At 34.7% G+C, this 9402-nt stretch overlaps 1 long non-coding RNA gene across 1 annotated transcript; it reads right to left on the reverse strand.

Moving 5' to 3' along the window:
• Positions 1 to 3724: 3724 nt before the first annotated feature.
• Positions 3725 to 4264, reverse strand: LOC141816533 (uncharacterized). The gene is made up of 2 exons (XR_012600706.1): positions 4175 to 4264; positions 3725 to 3895 (listed from the first exon to the last, which is right to left on the reverse strand). It is a non-coding gene; the product is annotated as an uncharacterized LOC141816533 (long non-coding RNA).
• Positions 4265 to 9402: the final 5138 nt, after the last annotated feature.

The raw sequence follows: 9402 nt of genomic DNA on the forward strand, positions 1-9402 counted from the left end.
AACCTAAAAGAATTGTCTGATGATGATGATTAACTCCTACAAATGGTGCAAAAATCAACTCATATTTATTGGTGTTATATGTTGTATCAAATACAACTACATCACCAAATACAATGTTAGCCGTCCTTGATACATGATCAGCCCAAAAACATCTACTGAATCTGTTATTTGAATCAGTCTCATAATCAAAGAAAAACATTGAATTTTTTTCCTTCTCAGCTGCAAAAAACTCAATCAATGTTTCAGCATCAATACCCTTTAGTTCATCTCTTTGTTGTTGGTCAAAGTTTCTAAGATCTTTTTCTGTACAACCTACCCGCTCGGGCCCCCCACACTCTATCTCAAAAATTCGCATTTGTTGACATGTTGGCACATTGGCCTCAGAAAATTGTTGAGTCAATGCTTTCTTTACTGATGAAATATAACGATGTGAGCGAAGCAAATGTACTTTTGAGGAGTCGAGAGTGTATGATCACGACTCTCCATGATGTTACTGATAACCCAATTAGGTCCAGTTTGTTCTTTTACTAATGAAATATGTGACTTACAACCAGTTCTAGTATCACTGCGGGCTCTTTCCGTAGATTGTTGATCCCTCATTTTATCTGTTTGACCTTGTTTAAAACAAACAAATTTCTTCCATACACTCTCTTTATTTGTAATCTATTTTTTTTGCTATTGCTCATCCTTGCACTAAAACCAGCTTCTCGTGCATATTGGTTATAAAACAAAAATGCTTCATCTAGAGATGAGAATTCCATACCAACTTTAGGCTTCCGATCATCTGCAACTTGGGGAATATAAATCTGATCATGACCGTAATTTCCTTCCATTGCCGAAGATTAGGGGACTCTGAGCAGGTTGATATATGCCTGTTTATGTTGTAAAACACAGATTAGTATAGGACAAAAACAAAAAATTCACATATAGTTTACTGGTATTACTAATGAAACTATTCCTAAATTCAGATAGAATCCATAAGATGCCAACATACTAATGAAACAAATAATACCACACTGTTTAATACAAACTGAACCAATAGGCTATAATTCGTACATCCTTGATTGTAAAAGCTATTTGTGACTAAAAAAATTAAGAAACTATCAGAACTATTAGAGCAAGTCATAATGGCAAGGGTTAATACTCTGATGGATGCAGTAAGCAATGAATGAACAACACACATGTACAATTTGATGTGCAATTTGATGTAGTTCACAGAATGTTTCTCTTCATTTCACTATTTACAAGATGTTACTGATCAGAAAAAAAAACTCATGTAGGGAAAAATAGGATGCTAGTAGAGAGGCAACATACACGAACTTGATTGTGAAGGGGACTAGCAAGGGAGCAGCGCAGTAGCAGGGGAGCAGCGCGAGGTTGAGTTGCAGGGGAGCAGCGCGAGGGAACCGTAGTTCTGTTAGGGACCTTCGGCGAGCAGCGTGATGGTCGGGACCTTCGGCGAGCAGCGTAGCAGGGGCGAGCAGCGTGAGAAAACCCGGTCTTCGGCAGGCGGGGATCGAGACGTTGACGGCGAGCAGAGAGTGTCGACGATGGGTTTAGGGCACGCGAAGAGGAGAGGAAGAACAGAGGGTCGGCGATGGGTTTAGGGCGCGCGAAGAGGAGAGGAAGAAGAGACGGCGATGGGTTTAGGGCACGCGCGCGAAGAGGAGAGGAAGAAGAGAGGGTTGGCGAAGGGTTTAGAGCACGCGCGCGAAGAGGAGAGGAAGAAGGGAGGGTCGGCGCTGTCGGCGGCGGTCGAGGAAGAAGAGGGTCGGAGGTCCGGAGTGGAGGAGCTGCGGAGGAAAACCTAGATCGCGCGATTTTGATTTGGGTTTGATTTTGGGTTTCAGGGTTTCGCCGCCGCGGCTTCTCGTTGCCACGCACGCGAAGACAGAAACCCACGCGAAGCCAGCCACGTCGCTCGGTCCACGTCAGCGGGCGCGCAGGAGGAGCTCAAACCAGACACCCATAATAGCCCCACTGTATATATATATATATATATATATATATATATATATATATATAAAATTAAAGTATTCAATTCTTACGATTTAACTAATCTTGACAGTGAGTGGTGTGACTCATGAAAAATTTTCATCAGTTATCAAGGTAATCAGGAAGCACACACGACTCCGTGTTCGACGTATCAAGATTTTTCATTTTACTGAAGGAAAATACACCACTACAAAATTAATCGCGATTAGCGATCGAAAATTCGATCGCTAAATTCGATTAATGATTGATTAACGATCGATAAAAAAAATTATAAAAGAATTCGATTTAGTGATTGAATTCGAATTCGGTCGTTAAAATTAGCGACCGAATTTAAAATAGGTCGCTTAAATTAGCAACCGAATTTAAAATCGGTTACTAATTTTAGCGATCGAATTTGAGTTTGATCGCTAAATTTAGCCACTGAATTCGAGTTCAATTGCTAATATTAGCTACCGAATTAATATTCGGTCGCGCAATTTTAGTGATCGAATTTATATTCGATCATTAATTTTAGCGACCGAGTATGAATTCAGTTGTTAAATTTAACGACGGAATTCATATTCGATCGCTAAAAATTCCGTCATTAAAGTATGCTCCTAGCTCCAAAGTATGCTCCCTTTGGCATGCACTTACTTTTTAGGAGTTTGTATGACTCACTACAAAAATGAACGGAAATAGCGACGGACCAATTCCGTCGCTATTCCGTCGCTAATATTGGTTAACGACCGAACAGCGACGGAAATCAGTCGTCGCGTAAAATTTGGTCGCTGACGTCACTTTAACGACGGAATACAAATTTCCGTCGCTAATTAGCGACGGAAATTTAATTCCGTCTCTAATTATTAGCGACGGAATAATAATTCCGTCTCTAACATTAGCGACGGATATTTAATTCCGTCTCTAATTATTAGCGACGGAATTATACGTTCCGTCGCTAATTAGCGACGGAAATATAAACTCCGTCGCTAATATAAGCGACGGGGAAAAAATTAAAAAAAATGTTTATTAGCGACGGATTATTAAAATCCGTCGCTAATTAGCGACGGAAACATAAATTCCGTCGCTAATATTAAAAAAAAAATTAAAAAAAAAATCGTTGATTAGCGACGGATTAATAAAATCCGTCGCTAATTAGCGACGGAAACATAAATTCCGTCGCTAATATTAAAAAAAAATTTAAAAAAAAATCGTTGATTAGCGACGTTAATAAATTCCGTCGATTAGCGACGGATTAATAAAATCCGTCGCTAATTAGCGACGGAAACATAAATTCCGTCGCTAATATTAAAAAAAAATTTAAAAAAAAAATCGTTGATTAGCGACGGATTAATAAAATCCGTCGCTAATTAGCGACGGAAACATAAATTCCGTCGCTAATATTAAAAAAAATTTTAAAAAAAAATCGTTGATTAGCGACGGATTAATAAAATCCGTCGCTAATTAGCGAAAAACATAAATTCCGTCGCTAATCTTAAAAAAAATTAAAAAAAAAATCGTTGATTAGCGACCGATTAATAAAATCCGTCGCTAATCTTAAGAAAAAAATAAAAAAAAATTCCGGTTATTAGCGACGGAATGATAAATTCCGTCGCTATTAATTAATTTTATTAGTATAAATTATTTTATTTTTTTGAATTTCCTGTTTATATATCAAAATCTATAAATACAATATTACAATCACATTTTTCTCTATATATCAAAATACACCAACATATCAAAATACAACACATATCAAAAGATATCACATTAATCTGAAATATCTGAATACATCATTAATACAGTCTTCAGAGCACACAGTATCTACAACTCCTACATTTTTGGAAAAGCAATAGCCTAGTGTAGATTTTGGGTGAGACTTCAGAGCTTTGATAAGGCTCGACGCTGCAGATCATCTTCAGAGCTGCAAGAATGATAAAGCAGAAGTTGAAAATTGGAACTTTAGCTGTAGAAGTGAAATGAAAAACAATACATATAGAAGTGAAAATTGGAACTCAGCAGAATCTAAAATAAACCAAGTTAAAATAATAAATCAAGGCCAACATTAACTATAATAGTCAAACAGCAATGATTGAATATGAGAAACAAATGTAGACCATGTAGTGAGCAACTGATAAGAACAGAAAATATAAAATAGCAATAAAAGAAACAAGTAAAAGATGGGCGCAAATCAGCATTTTACCTTAGCTTGTTGGAGTGCTGGGACGAATGACGGGGCCGGGCGAGCGCTGGAGGAAAGCCGACGCGAGCAGGCGAGCGCTGGAGGCCGGCCGGGCACGAGCAGGCGAGCGCTAGAGTAAAGCCGACGGCGGGCGGGCGAGCGCTGGAGGAGAACAGAGGAGGTCGAGCGCGGGAGGACTGGCTGCCGGGGCCGGCCGATCGCGCGGGCGAGACGCGTCGGAGGGGGGAGTTTCGCGAAGAAGAGAAGCGGTCGGGAAGAAGAGAAGCGGTCACGAAAAACCCTAAGTTGCGTCGGCCGAAACCTTTACTTCCTTTTACCGATAAAATTATTAAAACTTTTTATAATAAAATTTTTAATACCTTTTACCTTTTACCGATTAAATTATTAATACTTTTTATAATAAAATTTTTATTACCTTTTACCGATTAAAATTATTAATTCTTTCTATAATAAAATATTTAATACCTTTCTACCGATTAAAATTTGCGACGGAAAAATATTCCGTCGCTAATTAGAGACGGAAATTAATATTCCGTCGCTAATTATAACGACGGAAATTAATTCCGTCGCTAATTCCGTCGCTATTTCATGATTTTTTTGTAGTGTATGCATTGTCCAACTTTAAAATTAGCGATCCAATATAAATTCGGTCGCTAATTTAGCGACCGATATTTGATTTTCATCGCTAACTAACGATCGATTTTTAAGTTTCGATCGATTATAATTCCGTTGCTAATAGCGATTGAATTATAATTCCGTCGCTAATTTAGCGACCGAATTATAATCGATCGCTAAACTAGCGGTCGAATTATAATCGGTAGCTAAATCAGCGATCAAATTATAATCAATCACTAAATTCGTCGCTATTTGTGATTATTTTTATAGTGTACATCCTCTCTTATGAAGCTTACAGAGTCATATTTTACTCAGGTTACACAATACAAGTTTTTGATAATTTTAAGTTCAAATCTTTTGATAATACTTGATACAGTTTGTCATACACAAAAGTCATATTAAACTATTTACCACATTATTAGTGGATTTTTTAATTAAAGATCAGTAAAAGTTTTTATCAGATTTTAAAAGTTGACCCATTTTAATAAATTACAAATGAACCCGCAGTTGGATATATGGGTTGATGTCGTTTCTTTATTGTTTCCTAGCTCCAAAGTATACTCCCCTTGTCATGCACCTGCTTTTTAGGAGTTTGTATGACTATGCATGCTTCGCGAGCTCCTCGTCAGTTATTACCTGAGAGCTCTAACCAAATCCTTAACAAGAACCTTATGAGAACAACATCTATAATGCTTTAGAAGTCCCGACAACCTATCTTTTCATCTTTGTGGGTTATTACCTGTGAGTTAATTACTTTTTAAAATTGTATTTAATTTATATTAATGTTGCTAATTTGGTTAATTTTTAGTATTATAATTCATTGTGTTTTTTTATTCGTACCTCGTGTTAATATTTATTTTGATTGTTCATTTAACTTATATCTGCATTATCAACTTTGGGTTAATTTTATTTTATTTGAATGCTATGTATTAGACTTAATCATCAGTGTAGTAATTAAGATTGCGATTGCACATACAAGATGATAATATTTTTTTTTTAGATAAAGTTGGTAGCACACTAAAATACACTTAGTTTGCAAAAAAAATTACATATTAACAAGTAAAATATTATGACTTAGAAAGAAGAAATCATTTTTTTCACAATGCGTAGTTACATTTGCTCATTATTTATACAATTTAGTCTAAATAGAGCAACTGATCGAACTCTATTTCGATCGCTAATTAGCGACTGAATAAAGTTTCGATCGCTAATATTTAGCAACCCAAATTGTTCAGTCGCTATTTTAGCGATCGAACTCTGGTTCGATCGCTAATTAGCGACCGAAAAAGATTTCAGTCGTTAAGGTTCGCTAAAATTCTTCATGCATCGTCCAACTTTAAAATTAACATCCCAATATAAATTCGATTGCTAATTTAACGATCGATATTTGATTTTCGTCGCTAACTAACGATTGATTTTTAAGTTCCATCGCTAAATAGCGATTGATTATAATTCCGTCGCTAATTTAGCGATCGAATTATAATCGATCGCTAAACTAGCGATCGAATTATAATCGGTAGCTAAATCAGCGATCAAATTATAATCGATCGCTAAATCCGTCGTTATTTGTGGTTATTTTTGTAGTGTACATCTTCTCTTATGAAGCTTGCAGAGTCATATTTTACTCAAGTTACACAATACAACTTTTTTATAATTTTAAGTTCAGATCTTTTGATAATACTTGATACTATTTGTCATACACAAAAGTCATATTAATGCTATTTACCACAGTTTGTTTGTTTATTATTAGTGGATTTTTTAATTGAAGATTAGTAAAAGTTTCTATCAGATTTCAAAAGTTAACCCATTTTAATAAATTACAGATGGATCCGAGTCACAGTTGGATAATGGGTTGATGTCGTTTTTTATTGTCTCCTAGCTCCAAAGTATGCTCCCCTTGCCATGCGCCTACTTTTTAGGAGTTTGTATGACTATGCTTTGCGAGCTCCTCGTCAGTTATTACCTGAGGGCTCTAACCAATCAGATTCTTAACCAGATCCTTACGAGAACAACATCTACAATGCTTTAGAAGTCCCGACAACCTATCTTTTCATCTTTGTGGATTATTACCTGTGAGTTAATTATTTTTTAAAATTGTATTTAATTTATATTAACATTGTTAATTTGATTAATTTTTAGTATTATAATTCATCGTGTTTTTTTATTCGTACTTCATGTTAATATTCATTTTGATTATTCATTGAACTTATATATGCATTATCAACTTTGGGTTAATTTTATTTTATTTGACTGCTATGTATTGGACTTAATTATCAACGTAGTAAGATTGCAATGCACATACTGTTGCACATCTAAGATGATAATATTTGTTTTTTTAGATAAAGTTGGGGTAGCACACTAAAATACACTTAGTTTGCAAGGAAAATTACATATTAATAAGTAAATATTATGACATAGAAAGAATGAATCAGTTTTTCACAATGCCACAGTTAAATTTGCTCACAATCTATACAATTTAGTCTAAATAAAGTGACCGAACTCCGAACTCTATTTTCATCGCTAATTAGCGATTGAACCAAGTTTCGATCGCTAATATTTAGCGACCGAAATTGTTCGGTCACTAAGGTTCACGAAAATTTTCCATGCATTGTCCAACTCTAAAATTAACGACCCAATATAAATTTGATCGCTAATTTAGCGACTGATATTTGATTTTCATCACTAAATAGCTATCGATTTTTAAGTTCCGTCGCTAAATAGTGATCGATTATAATTTCGTCACTAATTTTGCGATCGAATTATAATCGATCGCTAAACTAACGATCGAATTATAATTGGTAGCTAAATCAGCGATCAAATTATAATCGATCGCTATTTGTCATTATTTTTGTAGTGTACATCCTCTCTTATGAAGCTTGTAGAGTCATATTTTACTCAGGTTACACAATACAAGTTGTTGATAATTTTAAGTTCAGATCTTTTGATAATACTTGATACAGTTTGTCATATACAAAAGTCATATTAATGCTATTTACCACAGTTTATTTGTTTGTTGTTAGTGGATTTTTTAATTGAAGATCAGTAAAAGTTTCTATCAGATTTCAAAAGTTGACCCATTTTAATAAATTACAGATGGACTCGAGTCACAGTTGGATATATGGGTTGATATCATTCCTTTCTCCTAGCTCCAAAGTATGCTCCCCTTGGCATGCACCTACTTTTTAGGAGTTTGTATGACTATGCTTATATCGGTTGATGTCGTTCCTTTCTCCTAGCTCCAAAGTATGCTCCCCTTGGCATGCACCTACGTTTAGGAGTTTGTATGACTATGCTTCGCGAGCTCCTCGTCAGTTATTACCTGAGAACTCTAACCAATCAGATCCTCAACTAGATCCTTACGAGAACAACATCTACAATGCTTTAGAAGTTTCGACAACCTATCTTTTCATCTTTATGGGTTATTACCTGTGAGTTAATTATTTTTTAAAATTATATTTAATTTATATTAACATTGCTAATTTGGTTAATTTTTAGTATTATAATTTATCGTGTTTTTTTTATTTGTACCTTGTGTTAATATTTATTTTAATTGTTCATTTAACTTATATCTACATTATCAACTTTGGGTTAATATTATTTTATTTGACTGCTATGTATTAGGCTTAATCATCAACGTAGTAAGATTGCAATGCACATACTGTTGCTCATCCAAGATGACAATATTTATTTTTTTAGATAAAATTGGTAGCACACTAAAATACACTTAGTTTGCAAACAAAATTATATATTACTAAGTAAATATTATGACTTAGAAAGAAGGAATTATTTTTTCACAATGTACAGTTACATTTGCTCACTATCTATACAATTTAATCTAAATAGAGCCACCGAACTCTATTTCAGTCGCTAATTAGCGATCGAACTAAGTTTCGGTCGTTAATATTTAGCGATCGAAATTGTTCGATCGCTAAGGTTCGCTAAAATTCTCCATGCATCGTCCAACTCTAAAATTAGCAATCCAATATAAATTTGGTCACTAATTTAGCGATCGATATTTGATTTCCGTCGCTAATTAACGATCGATTTTTAAGTTTCGTCGCTAAATAGCGATCAATTATAATTTCGTCATTAATTTAGCGATCGAATTATAATCGGTCGCTAAAATAGTGGCCGAATTATAATCGATCGCTAAACTAACGATCGAATTATAATCGGTAGCTAAATCAGCGATCAAATTATAATCGATCGCTATTTGTCGTTATTTTTGTAGTGTACATCTTCTCTTATGAAGCTTGTAGAGTCATATTTTACTTAGGTTACACAATACAAGTTTTTGATAATTAGAAGTTCAGATCTTTTGATAATACTTGATACAGTTTGTCATATAAAAAAGTCATATTAATGCTATTTACCACAGTTTATTTGTTTATTTTTAGTGGATTTTTTAATTGAAGATCAGTAAAAGTTTCTATCAGATTTCAAAAGTTGATCCATTTTAATAAATTACAAATGGACTCGAGTCACAGTTGGATATATGGGTTGATGTCGTTCCTTTCTCCTAGCTCCAAAGTATGCTCCCCTTGGCATGCACCTACTTTTTAGGAGTTTGTATGACTATGCTTATATGGGTTGATGTTGTTCCTTTCTCCTAC

Source organism: Curcuma longa, unplaced genomic scaffold (genome assembly GCF_044706935.1).
Source record: "Curcuma longa cultivar G26 ecotype Majalengka, Jawa Barat unplaced genomic scaffold, ITB_CL_G26_1.1 contig_17128, whole genome shotgun sequence".
Lineage (NCBI taxonomy): Eukaryota > Viridiplantae > Streptophyta > Magnoliopsida > Zingiberales > Zingiberaceae > Curcuma > Curcuma longa.